Below are 14,322 nucleotides of genomic sequence, written 5' to 3'. Positions count from 1 at the left end.
ACTGCTAAATATTGAATGCAAAGAGCTGGTTCCCTCCCCACACACACCCTTGAAAAGCTTCCCCCCTTCCCATGATTTGGGACAACAAAGGAGAGATAACAAGGACAAAGTGTTTGGCTTACTAATTGTAACCAACTTTGGGCCATTCCATCAGAACATCCTCAAGAGAATGTGTTAAAGGCTCTTTTCTTAAGCCGGTATCTTGTGTTATCCTTTAATTGAAATGAAAGAAGAGGCTCGTATGAAAATGGTATCAGAAGGACCCTATTAGAAGTGAAAATACATCTCTAATTGATCTTTGAAAATAAAGCTTTGGAGTTGCATTGTTAATTTGCCTCAGCTGTGCCTCAGATGTTCCTGGCAACAGAACACTGTCAGGATGAAATGATATCAACCTTTTAAAAACAAGAGCACATTTCCAAAACAGAAAAAGGGCACTCTCGGTTGCTTCTCTTCTCTTTGTAATGTTCGGACAAGAGAAGTAGGAAATGTTTGAAATCTATCTCTTCCAATGCTTCATTCCAAAGAAAGCAAATATTCTATACCTGATTATAATGCTATTAGCCGACCCAGAGCAAAAACTGTGTTGCCCTAATGCAGAGAACACTATAAGCTTCTTAAAGGGCTATGGTCCTTCTCCTCTCTCCCCCCCCCCCCATTTCAAGCAGCTCATGTTAAGCGATATCAACTGCTAAAGGCATGATCATTTTAATAATAAAATACATGGAGGCTCAACAATGTTTTTTTTAAACTAGTTGGCTAGTATCGGTCTATGAAACACACTGATAGTCATTCTTAACAAAACAGAAGACAATGAAACAGAGAGACAAAAAAAGAGTCCTTTACTCTTGCAACCAAAGTGTAGTTATAGCAGTGCAAAGGACCAGATGGCAACTTCTCAGGTTGCCCAGTGAGTCAGAGATGAAATTAATTTTTACTCATATTTGAAATGCCCTCATTTTCTCCAATTGCGGCAGTCAAATTTAGCTATGGATTCAGTTCAGTTCCCAAATTCAATCTGAACTTTTCTTTTAGATGTCGGTTAAGCCAACACTCTGTCTGTTCTGCATGTGACTAGGATTGCTCCATCATGGTAGGGATGTAAATATTTCCTTTCTTCTTGTATTAATGTATATGGTTGTCAGAAGTTTTGGCTCTCCAATTTGCCACGTTGGTTTTGGAGATTTATTTGTATTGGGTAAATACATTGCATGGGATTTATATTTGAATTAAATGATGTGTGAGTGTTCAGACATGGACATAAAGAACTGTCCAGTCACAGCTGACTTATGACGACCCCAGCAGAGGGCTCTCAAGGCAAGGGGATATTTTGCCATTGCCTTCTCTTTTAGAGTCCTCATTGGGGCTCTCCCTTCCAATTACTGACCCTGCTTGTTTTCAGAAATCTGACAGTCCCTCCCCAATCAGCTGTTGGTACCCAGGTTCCTAACCAGTGTATTCCATCATTTTAAGCTGTTTTTATGATCCTTATAGCCGAGGACTATATCACTTTTAGGTGGTTTACTGTTATTTTTATGACTTGTGTTGATGATTTTATGACTTGTATTGATGATGATAGAGACGCATGGCAGAACCTTCCCTATAGAATCGCTGAGGGTCGGACACGACTGAACAGATTACATCATCATCATTGATGATGATGGCTAATCTTGCTTTCAATTGTTGGGCATTACTGTGTGTGGCCAAACTTTCCTCCAGAATAATGGCAATGTTTGATTTTATTGGCATTAGAGGCCCTGGAGTCACCCACATGACTCATGCAAGAAATGGTGACTCCGCATTCAATACTCTTCAAATGCCACTGGTGGCATCATCATATATTCAAACCTGATTAGCTATGTAGCTATGTTTCGTTTGTTTTTGTTTTTAATAAAACAACCCTAAGAGCATCCTGATGAATACCTAGCGATCAATCCTAAGCAGGTGTACTCAGAATCTTACTTAGGTTTATTCTACGGTGCTTAGTTCCAGGAAAGCATTTGTGGGATTGCAATATTCTGGACCTGCTCAATAAGAAATAATTGGATTTAGTTATTTGAATTGTTAAGATTGTGTTGAAGCAATGGGAAACAAAGGCCGCAAACAGACTTTTTAAAAAGGTGGGCACTCCTGGGGTTATTTGGAAATGATTTGCTGCCCCTCCTGAGCTTTGCTTTTGGAATTAAACTTGAAATGGTCAAACACTGAAACAGCCCTAAGTTTATCTTTTGTGCTAAAGAAACTTCTCGGTGGTCTGTGTCAAAGTAACCCTGGCTTTATGGAACAAAATGTCAGACCTGACATTCATAATAAGTATGGGAATTGTGCAAAGTATAACTTACTTTGTGCAATGTTACTCAGTTTGAAAGCTTCGCTCTGAACTTGGTAGCTGATTTTTAATAGAATTTGGTGGGAGGTTGCTTTTATGTTTTGCAAGGAACGGTGTACAGCCGGAAGAACACTGAGGGATAATAAAGTTGTGTGGGTACCAGAACAAGCCTGGCAATGTATGGAAAGTTCAGGAGCTGCACACCTTCACCACGTCTGCTAACAATGCGGATCCTAACTAACAATGTGGATCCTAAATAGAATTCTAAGTCCATTGAACACCTCTTATCCAGCAGCTGAAATTGCACGTGCCATACGATTGCACCAGATGTTCAAAGGGTTCATATTTGGTGCTAAAGTTATGATACGAACGTAGATTGCCTGTGAGAAATTTTTGCGCATTCCTTGTTAACCGGCTGAAATTAACTAAAAGTATAACAGATTCATTTGCAAGCCGTCCTAAACTATCATGACTTTTGTTGTTGATGTTGTGAAAATCCACGCGTCAGTTGGCCATGGATGGGGCAGAATAAAGTGCAACCAGGAGCCAGTCAAAACAATTCCTTGTAGACAGAAGAAGCAGAAGCAGAAGCAGAAGCAGCAGCAGCAGCAGCAGAAGAAGAAAAAGAAGAAGATAGGTGTGGCTGAGAGAGCTCTAAGAGAACTGTTCTTCTGCAACAGCTCTAAGAGAACTGGGAAAAGCCCAAGGTTAAACAGCTAGCTGCGTGTGGAAGAGTGGGGTATCAAACACAGTTCTCCAAATTAGAATCTTTAACCACTACACCACGCTAGATAATACTGCACCACTGCTGCACATACTTGTACCATCACACATATATTTAAAGGAAACTGAAGTGCAGACCAATGACATCAGTCTGTACCACTAGCCATTCTGCATACATAATTCCAGCACTGGGCAGCAAAGGGAATCTCTGGCCTGCTTCCATCTATTCCTCTCTGAATGAATTGTATGCAAATGAAACGCACATGACATCTCCCCTCTATTTTTACTCAATAGCATATAAGACTTTTAAAGTGGGAACTTTAAAACTGTAAATAAATACACTGCTACGGTAAATCAGTGCTGAAACCTCCCCACAATCATTGAAGCAATACTGGAATTAGTGCTGTCTATTTTAGTGGCAGCTAGATGCACTTTTATCCCCTGCCACTATGCTGTTCCAGTTGTCCAAAGGTTGCCTCTCAAGGGAACTGGGCAAGAGTCTTCCATTCCTCTTCTCCATGGCAATTCTGTGGCATCACTAGGTCATATTAGGAGATGACCTAGTGATCATTGCTGCAGGATGATCAAGAATGGGTGGAATTTGTGCCATGACCTGGAGACACAAGGAGATGGCTAGAGCTACAGCGGAAGAGGCTTGGGAAGAACTGGATAAGATATAGCTTAAAGCTTATTCCATGATAGTGGGGAAGTAGTGGCGAAGAAACACTACTTATCCACCACCATTGTGTTAGGACAGTATCAGCCAGCAATGCTTTCAGGTGGTCAGAAATCTATTGGGATCTAGCCTGCTGGGGACATGGATGGTCCAGTGGCCATTTGTGACCAGTTTTTGTTTGGTGAAATAATTAAATTAAGGAGGAAGTGCTGGAGATGTTGATAACGGTGGGGTGTAAGTCAGAACTGTGATTCTGGCAACTGCCCTTGGCAACTTCTGCTGAAGCTGGCAAAAGATGCTGTTGGTTCACGGTATGATTCTGTCCAATCACTCTGACTACTCTGACTGTGAAAATGTTTTCTTGATATCTAGCCTATATCGTTGTACTTGTAGTTTAAATTAGATTAAACTGAGAATGCTTTGATGTGGTGTAACAACAGGGACGAGAGATGGGCATAACCTGACCAATGAACTAAAGTTCATCATGAATTTGGGACAGTTGGTGGTTCACAAAATGATGTTCATGCACTGAAGAGCCACCACGAATTTCTGCAAATTTTGAAGCAGTTTGTGGTGGTTCGTGAAGAGCAGACTGGCTTGGACTCATTTAAACCACTGTTTTCTGCTCTGTGCAGAAAAAGGGGTGGTGGTGGCAGAAAGCAGCAGTTTTCGAAAAGCCAACTGGCAGAGACCACTCAGAGCCATTAAACCAAACAGCTGTTTGGTTTCCTATGAAAAGCCATGAGGAGCAGATAGCAGGGGTTTAAATGGCTTGAAAGTAACTTAAACAGCTGCCTGGCAGTTCACGTCTTTTTCGCAGTTTGGAAAACCCCTGCTTTCTGCTCCCCATGAAAAGCTGCAAGAAACAGAAAGCAGAAGTTTAAACTTTAAATTGGTGCTTCGATTCATGGTTCAATTCCTGGTTCAGCCATGATCCACAAACCAAACTATAAAAATGCAGTTCATGCCCATGGGACACACTCGTTTTTAAAATCTCCACAACATTCCCAGCTGTGAACAAAAGGGTTGTGTAAAATGAAAGAACGTAATAGAACTCCATGAAAGAATGTACATCTTGATGTCTGAAGGTTGGTTTGGGGTGCAATTGGTCGCTCATCTAGGATTTAAGATTTTCCCCAGACTTTTAAAGATGCTAACTTGTAATGATAAGTGTGACTACCTGACAACTACAAAGCTTTTTTAAATCTTTAGTTTTCATGTAGGGTGTTTTATTATTATGCCCCACATCCTTGAAGCTTCTTCATTTCGTATTCTCCATTGAGGCAAGAATTCTGCGATATTCAGAGGTCTACAGAAATAGTTTTGATTTGCATGAGTTTATGTCCCTTTTGAGTTTCCTTTTGAGTTTGGAATGTGAATGAAATGTCAAAACTCAAAGCAAAATTCAATCCAAAGTGTTCAAACCCACACACTTAAAAAAAGAAAAAGAAAAAAAGAAAAAGCATCTGACAGTTTTTCTACAACTCCACCTCACAGCCGTTTTTAGTTGGACTAAAAACCTTTTTTTCTGTTTGCCATTTTTGCAAAGGATTATGTATGCCTGTGTGATGTTATGTAAAAATTTTGTGAAGCGTCTATTGTCTTGGAGCTGGAAGGCTTTCTTGGAATTCTGCAAAGGAGGAAAGGAGAATGTGTTTGCTGAAAATAGGTAAAGCTTTTCTTTTCCTTTTTTTACACAGTTTCATTTCAGCCCTTAAAACAAAGTTTAAATCCAGTGGTGCATTTACGAGCAACAAAGTTTTATTTGAGGTATAAACTTTTGTGCGCAGGCACACTTCTTCAGATACGGTGAAATGTATAGAACTTTGTTGGTCTTCAAGGTGCCACTCGACTCATGCTTTGTTCTGCTGCTTCAGACAAACACCTGAATCTAATTTTAGCACTTATTCAGCAATCTCTAACCTGGGTCAAAATTAGAGTTCAAGCAAATTGTTGGCCAGAGCTCTGAGGAGGAGAATGACAGCTGAATATGGAAATAGGAAGCATGCAGGTCTCTCATCCTAGATTATTTCTGTGGGCAGGGGAAAGAGAAAGCTGCGTGTCTCTGCCCATACAGCGGACCTGCATGCAGCTAACCAATACGAGGAAGGATTGTGACTTTGGTGGAACTCGACAGCTAAGTAGTGCAAAATTAACATGACAACTAAGGCCCTTCAGAATTGTCACTTCTAAGAGCTGCAGTTACCAATGCAAAACTGCAAAGGCGTCTCTCAAAGCCAGTCTGCTAATAAGGGTGTCTGTCTTCAGTCCATCTGTGGGAAATGTGTGAGTTCAGCTAAATATGACCTCCACTGACAAAAAGTAACAATTTCCGGAATGATCTTTAAAGCCCCAAACACTTGCAAATAGATGAAAAGACGATGTAAGCTTTAGGTAATTGGCTTTTCAATCTGAGATTTTAAATTTGTCAACAAAATTTTGAATGGATTGAGAAGGTTTCGCTTTCAGCTGTGGCTGCAACTCATTCTCATTCACAGTAAAAATTGAAACCACCCAACTCAGTACGAACTTGATGGTCTTTGTGATCCAGCAGGTGCCTCAAAACCAAACGCTGTCTGGAGAGGAGTGGTTCAGACTCGTCCATGACCTTCCCTCTCTTGCCTGGCACCTCTTCTCCAGCTGTGGGAGAGAAGCCCTGGTCCATCTGCCCTGGCTCAACTAGTGCTTGGCTTTTAGAGGAGAAGCTGTGGGTGGAGCAGCTGTAGGGTTGACCATCACCCTTTTGGGTTGAACAGGGCTTTGTGGGAAGCGGGTGGAATTGGCATGGTCATTTCAGGGTCTGGGGGGGGGACTCCCCCCCCTGAGTTACAGCTCATCTCCAGACTAAAGAGATTAGTTCCCCTGGAGAAAATAGCTGCTATGGAATAGTAGACACCAGTGCATTATATAACACTAAGGTCCCTCTCTGCCCCAAATCCTGCCCAATCTCCAGGTATTTCCCAACTCAAAGCTGGCAGCCCTATATTTTCTGCTTAGCCCCACCCTCCCCCAATGGATTAAGAGTTTGCTCACCTGGCTGGCATGAGTATTAGAGGGCCTAAAAGGGTAATGGAAACAGCTGCCCTTCCCTGTAGTGGTTTTAGTGAGCGCAGCTTGACTGTAGAATTTCACCCCCTTGCAAGACTGAACAATGGGCACAGCTGGCTCTGTTACAGGACTACCTAGCTGCTGGCTGATGGTTTTATTTAAGTTACTAGTATCAAAGCCCATTTTAAAAATGGGCTTTGAAAGGGGCGGCAGGCAGGAGGGTGTGAGAGGGTGGCCGCGGTTCCCTTTGGCCCACAAAGCGGGCCAAAGGGAGTGGAAAGCCCCCCCCCCCCGCTTTGTGGCCTGCAGGGAGACTGTAAACTCCCCCCCCCCGGCTCCTTCCCAGCAGGAGCATACCTGCGGGCCGCAAAGCCCTGTCGCAGCCTCTCTCCTCGTGGCAACAATGGAGGCGGCATCCACAAGGCTTCTAGCAGGCAAGGAGGGAGGGTGGGAGCTGGAGGGGGAGGGCCAATCAGGATGGACCTGGATGGACAGGGCCCTGGACAGTCTCTTCCCATTAGGCTGTTTCCCAAATATATAAGAGAGCGAAATAGTGTTAAGGATGTGCTTAGGCTCAGCCTGGCCTATAAGCCACAGTATGTGCTCCAAAAGTCCAGATGTATATGTCAGCTGGACTGTGATCACTGAGTGATTATAGAATTCAGCACATGTACAGGATCAGTCTGTTCTTGATGAGTGCTTTACATATTTCAGACCACAGCAAGCCATGATGGTATCTTGAAGACCCAAAATGAGTCTTGTTTATTTTGTAGCAATCCTAAACAGAGTTGTATTCTTCTAAACTCTTTAGTTTTCATTAGATTTAGAAGGGTATAACTCTGCCCTGGGCAATACTTTCTTGAATAACCAAATCAACTTTAGTAGTAACCAGTGATTGGCAGAACTGAAAATGGTGGTGTTGGTGTTGGTGTTGGTGTTGGTGGTGGGAAGTGCTGTCAAGTCACAGCTTACTTACGGTGACCCTGTAGGCTTTTCAAGGTCAGAGCTGTTTCAAGATGGTATGCCATTGCCTGCCTTCATGTCATGCCCCCATCATTCTTGGAGGTCTCCCATCCAAATACTAGCCAGGGTCAACCCTGGTTAGCTTCTATGATCTAACAGGATCAGAGCTAGGGCTGAAAATATGACTTCTCAAGACCCTTTAATCCATTTCAAATTATTTTAGGTTCTTTGCATCAAAAAGGAGTGGGGAAAGAATTTGACATTTCCCCGCAATATACAATCGAATGATTACCAAAAGGTTGTCTTTGTGACAGTTTTTAATACAGTTTCAAAGCATTAACTACCTGCCCTGCTAACACAACCCAACAGTTAAATATGCATATTTTTTTTCATAATCCACCTTTTACAGAGAAGGAAAATTGAAACTCAAAAGCAGCATGACTGAAAAATGACACTAATTCTTTTGGCAGTGGGGATGGAATTCAGTGCTCCCACCTCCTGGATTCTGCAAACATCTCAGAATAACGGAACTGAACAACAAGCACGCCTAGAATGAAATAAGGAATGTGTTAAACAAGCATCAGTAATTTTGTGGCAACTGATTTCAACACCATGGTGCAGTTCTGTAGGGCCTGCAAGACAGAGCTCTTCGATCAAGCTTATGATTCAGGCCATTTTGGACAATCCTCTGAACTGAACATCCATGGGCCTACCTTGTTCTCTGTTCTTGCTCCTCCTCCTTCAAGTGAGAAGGACAATAAATGAGATCTGGCACATAGTTTTATTGTATTTATTAACAGCAAATGGTTGGTTTTAGTTGGTTTTAATTGTATTTATATGAATGGTTGTAAATTGCCCCAGGACAACAGGTTCAATAGGGGCAGTCTATAAAGGTAAATAATATATATATATATATATATATATATATATATATATATATATATATATATATATATATATATATATATATATATATATATATATTAAAGTAGGTTCTTGTGGCTTCTTGGCAAAGCAGAGTTGCACCTTTTAAAAAACAAACGCAAAATTCTATTGATATGTGTTTATGTTTCAGGTGGGGAAGACAATGTGGTCCAAGAATCTACTTTCATTCTACTGCAATTTGTTATACCCTCAGTGCAACTCTGGATGCTGCATCCTATGATATGTCTCAGGGCTAACAACTCACGGCACATGGCTGCTGAAGGAGCTGGTGGGCCATTCCAGGTTCTCCTTCCTGTGTCTGCTTCACCAGCCCTTGATGTGCAGGGCAGCCGAGAAATAAGCAGTCTCAAGCAGCGTTTCTTAACAAGAACAAAGCCACCAGTTTTTTTTTTTTTTTTGGGGGGGGGGGTTCAGAACATTGCAGGCAAAAATGGGGCATTTGGGATTTTAGGTCGTCCTCTCTCCGTCCTCGCCATGGTTTCTGACAGCTGGAAGGGAGAGTATTCATCCCACGCAGCAAATAGGAATCAACCCTAACATTTCAGGGGTGGCTGACAGCCATGAGTAACAAAGATCTCATTGAATGCATCCCTGAGATGTGAGTATTGTATGCATATATCATACATATACTTAAATAAATAAAGCTGAGTTGTCTGGAGTTCTTTTGTTTATGTTCTTTTCTTTTTTAAAGTGTGGTTTAGGGGACATGCTATCATAACATTACATACTTCGTAAACAATTGTAGATTAAAGGGCTAGAGGACCCCACCATTGTGGTCATGAGGGAGTCTCATTTACAAGGACAACCCAGACTCATCCAAGTCCTGCTTGCTCCAAACATAATTGGTGCCATGGTTAAGAGTGGAAGCTTCCAAAATGGTGAGCTGGACCTGATTCCCCGCTTCTCCACGTGCAGCCAGCTCGGTGACCTTGGGCTCATCTCAGCTCTGATAATGCTGTTCTCACAGAGTTGTAATACCAAGGCTCTCTCTGCCCCACCTCTCTCACAGGGTGTGGGGAGAGGAAGGGAAGTTGATTGTAAGCCACTTTGAGACTCCTTCTGGTAGAGAAAAGTGGCATAGAAGAACCAACTCTTCTTCATAAGCAGAAAGGTCTGAGGAAAGTCAGTGAGGAAGGCAGGATACTGTTCACAAAAGCAGAAAGTTCTTCATGATCAAAGACGATGAAGCAGTTAAGTTCAGATTCTGAAGCATGAGTGGGAACATATGCAGATAAATGGTGGAGCCTGGAGGACCCCCCCCCCATGTGTGTGTGTGTGTATGTGAAAGACAGAAAAGACGATTACTGACAACCCCCAGCGCTTTGTAAGGCTTGATTCCTATTTGCCATGTGCCACTTTTTAAGGGCCTAGCAAAGAAATCTAGGATTTTATCCTAAGACTGAGATAAACAGTATAATACAAGTCTCCTCATGTTTCTCAGCTTATGATTTGTTTTTTAGGTTGGCAGGCTATAGTATCAGGATAAAACTTAAAGGAATTTATATGCCATCCCTCCAGAGCTCTGCTCAAGGCAGTTTATCAGTAAAAACAGTAGCTACTGTGAAACAATAAAAACATCCATTATCAATATACAGAGAAGAAGTCAGGGACATAAAAACAGAACAACTATAACCCAGCCTAAAAGAATACCCACAAAATGGACTGTAGTCTCGAAACAGACCATAAGAGAGCTAAAAGGATTAATCTCCTTTATTTAATAGCTGAGGTAAAAAAAAAAAAAGTGTTCTTGCTTGGCACTGAAAAAACAGTAAAATCGGTGTCAGGAAAGCCTCAGGTTGCCAACTGGCCTGGAAATAAAGGTTCTTTCTTTTTAACATTGCTGCTCACTTTACTCAGTAACAGAACCAAATTACAGGTCCCTGTCCTGGTGGAACAGGGGTCCAAGAAAGACACTCAAAAGCAGCAAGAACAGCTACTGGCACTTCTTCTCCCAATGGGGGGTGAGTTAAGTCAAAGGCTTAAGGCAGGGGTAGTCAAACTGTGGCCCTCCAGATGTCCATGGACTACATTTCCCAGGAGCCCCTGCCAGCAAATGCTGGCAGGGGCTTCTGGGAATTGTAGTCCATGGACATCTGGAGGGCCGCAGTTTGACTACCCCTGCCTTAAGGGAAGAGGTTGTTTTGAAGTTGTGTTTTGAAGGAAGAGAGAAATAACATCACACATATTTTAGGTACTCAAATATTATGATTCATAATTGCATTTTATCCCTACCTTTGTCAGCATATGTGGTTGCCCCCTTCCTAGGGTTACCAGGCTACCACAGCAGGAGACTTGGGAGAGTGGGGGGGAGGGATGCTTGGCAGGTAGCCTTCAGTTATTGTATTATGTCTTTTCCAGCCACTCAAGGAATTGCTGGAAACTCTATGGTGAATTCTGATTATTCCTATGGAGAGTTCCAGGGAAAACTTGGAAGTGATATCACACTATCAACCCAATGAGGAAGATGAGTTGATTCTTATATGCTGCTTTTCTCTACCTGAAAGAGTCTCAAAGCGGCTTACAATCTCCTTCCCTTTCCTCTCCCCACAACAGACACCCTGTGGGGTAGGTGGGGCTGAGGAAGTCCTGATATTCCTGCTTGGTCAGAACAGCTTTATCAGTACTGTGTGCAGGAGGTTGGACTAGATGACCCAGGATTTCTCTTCCAACTTTATGATTCTATAACCCAAGGTTACCCAGCTGGCTGCATATGAAGGAGCGGGGAATCAAACCCAGCTCGCCAGATTAGAAATCACCTGTTCCGAGCATGGTTTTAAGCAGCCATATCAATACCAAGCAGTAGCATTCTAAACAAAAGTTCTAAATAACCGTCATGACATCAGCGATGCCGCCACAACCAGAAACCACCAGAACATTGCAAATGATCCCATTATTCTGCTGTATGGGACAGAATACTGCTCTCCACACTTCACTCCCAAAGACATCCCTGTGATGATTAATGTGCTATTTACCTAAAGGTATGCAAATGTTCGAAACTCGAGTAATCATAAGAACTCTCATTACTTAATTTCCTGCCAACCTTTGTGTCAAAATCAGTAAGGCTGGGCCACATTGTTTAATCAATATCTAAGCCGGGAGATAACCCTTCATTTTTTTTTGAAAAAGCATTTCTGATAAAAGAGGTGTCCCCCCCTCCCCTCCTAGATGAACATAAATATAAAACAGAAAGGCTGTGGAACAGAAAGGCTATGGATGGGTTCCTTTTTTGTACTGGATAGGTTCTGGGTGAATGAGATCTGGGACGTGTGCCAAATGAATGGGTGTGGGGGGGGGAGTCCCTTTTCTTCTCTGATAGCCACAATGTTCATTATTAAGAAAAGCATATGAACGGCAGGATTTGATTTTAATAACACCAATGTCTTCATTAATCTGCACTTTCCATTTAGCCTCATTATAGAGAAAATGCTGAGTTAATGCAGCACCTATTATAGTTGGGCTTTCCTGGGGGGTGGGGGGGGGGTGGGGGACACAAACGCACCACCATCGAAAGAGAAATCCTCTTTCTCCTTTCTTTTATAATGCATTCAAGGGCTATCAGGTGTGGGTGTCATATCTTTAAAAAAGGGTCTCCTTTAGAAACGTGCTGAGAAATAACCAGGAAAGCGTGAAAAGGGTTGTGTGTGTGTGTGTGTGAGATGGAGGAGAACGCTTGAATTAAATACTGTATTTCTTTCCGCAGAGCTGTGTGTTTTTAAGGTTTGCAATGTCAAGGATCCTCTTGCCATCACCTGCAAAGTGAGCTGATTTCTCCTCGGAGGCCTTCCCTCAGCTCCTTCTAAATCAAGAGCCACCCTTCCCCCCCCTCTCCCCAAATAACCACATCCAGGTTTTTGGCTGTTTTTTTTTTTTTTTTGGTATCTGCCCAGCAAATAGCAGCCTTTTGTCCCACACAAGTTCCTAAACAAACTTAATCTTTCTAACACTGTGACAGATGACATTTAGATGTCCTTGTTCCCCTTAAAATGAGTTTTATTGACAATCAGAGAACAAAAAGAAGGCCTGGAGAAAGCCCAATGTTTTATAGGCCCTCCTAAACAACATCGCCATTCTTCTCAGTGTAGAGGGTGGAGAGAGAAGAGAGCTTGAAGTTGCCCCCCCTTCCCCATTTCCCCCTGCTTTGCAATATCACCATGACAACAGATATAGAAATCACTTAGTGACTCCTAGAAAGAAAACACACTGACACAGTCCCCCCCACCCCTTGTATGGCGAATCAAACTAAAGCCTTCATTCAAATGGCTATTGAGCGTGGGCATTCATGTAGAGGCTGGGGTGGATTTTACACAGGTAGCTACAACAGAAAGGCCAGCCTGAACTCCAGCCACAGCATATGGTAAAGTCTCTGCTTAATTAATGCATCCTCAATAGAATTTATCCATTTTAAATTTGTTTTCTTTTGCTTGAAACATCATTAATGTAAAGGGCAACATTAATCAACATCTTGCAACTTAAAGGGCATTAAAGAGTGATCTTTTCTCTCTCTCTCTCTCTCTCTCTCTCTCCCCCTTCCTCTCCTCCCCCCCTTATGTAAGAGAATCTTTCAAGTAGTTCAGCAAACAGTATAAGATTCCAGGCACATGAGGAACGTCCTCGTCATAAGGTTCATCTAAAGAGGCCTCTACTGGCCAGACGAGTGCAGCGCAGGCCTTCATTGATGGAGGATAGAAAAAGGCAGGCAGGAAAAAAAATGACTTTAAGTTGGTTTATTTTGTTTTAATTGTAAAGTTGCACTCAGAACAGATGGCTGAGTCATCTCTGGTTTTCTCTCTACCTATATTGTGCAATGAGAGAAACTATCTTGAACAGCCTTCAGGTAGGTGAGAAAGTTGCTTGTTTTAAGAAAAAGACAACAAGAAAAAAAAGTGGGGGTGACTTTTGCCTCTACTTTATATGATTCAGTGGAAACAGTGGTAGTTGTTCTTTGTGGTGTGTGTCTTCCATATATAATTCTGGACTTTAAGCCCACTATACAAGAAAACTTGCTATAGGTGTGATATTGCAAATGTGTTTTTTTCCCACCCACCTTTAGAGTTTAAAAAATATTGGAATATTAAATCAATGACATTAAGGAGAATAATAATGGAATCCTATCTTCCCACCATTTTACAGAACAAAAAAAGAAAAATACTTGAAACTATCCATTGTCATAACTGTAAGGAGTCTTTAAAACTACAAATAACCCCCTCTCTCTTTTATGTTATTGCAATAATCCCCTTTCCTTGACTAGCCCTTAATCTTTCTTTCTTTCTTTCTTTCTTTCTTTCTTTCTTTCTTTCTTTCTTTCTTTCTTTCTTTCTTTCAGAATCTAAATCTGGAGTAATGTCTTCTTGAGTAGTTATTTTATAATGCTGTTCAAGATGAAACGCAGGATGTAAAATGTAAACTATGAAGTGAACATATAACATGCCACAAACTAATGTTCTGTCATGATGTAAGACTTTACCGTCCTCACCTGCATCTTGAAATTCTAAAAAAGTTTATTTTATGTCATGCGAGGTATGATTGTTTAAAAAAAAACAATGACGCAAATCTAGATCACCTTTTGGGGGGAAGCCAGTAATAAGAAGTTAAATGAGAAGTATTTTCGAGTGGGTGTACATAGAGCTGAATTGCAAAC

At 41.8% G+C, this 14,322-nt stretch overlaps 1 long non-coding RNA gene across 1 annotated transcript in view; it reads left to right on the top strand.

Moving 5' to 3' along the window:
- Window positions 1-12,979: 12,979 nt before the first annotated feature.
- Window positions 12,980-14,322, top strand: part of LOC143842596 (uncharacterized) — a 58,627-nt gene continuing 57,284 nt past the window's right edge. Inside the window, exon 1 of the long non-coding RNA XR_013233205.1 lies at window positions 12,980-13,038. This is a non-coding gene — a long non-coding RNA (uncharacterized LOC143842596). The remainder of the gene's footprint in view (window positions 13,039-14,322) is intronic.

Source organism: Paroedura picta, chromosome 8 (genome assembly GCF_049243985.1).
Source record: "Paroedura picta isolate Pp20150507F chromosome 8, Ppicta_v3.0, whole genome shotgun sequence".
NCBI classification, from domain to species: Eukaryota; Metazoa; Chordata; class Lepidosauria; order Squamata; family Gekkonidae; genus Paroedura; species Paroedura picta.
The sequence above is the reverse complement of the archived record's forward strand: the minus strand, read 5'-3'. Positions and strand labels throughout refer to the sequence as shown.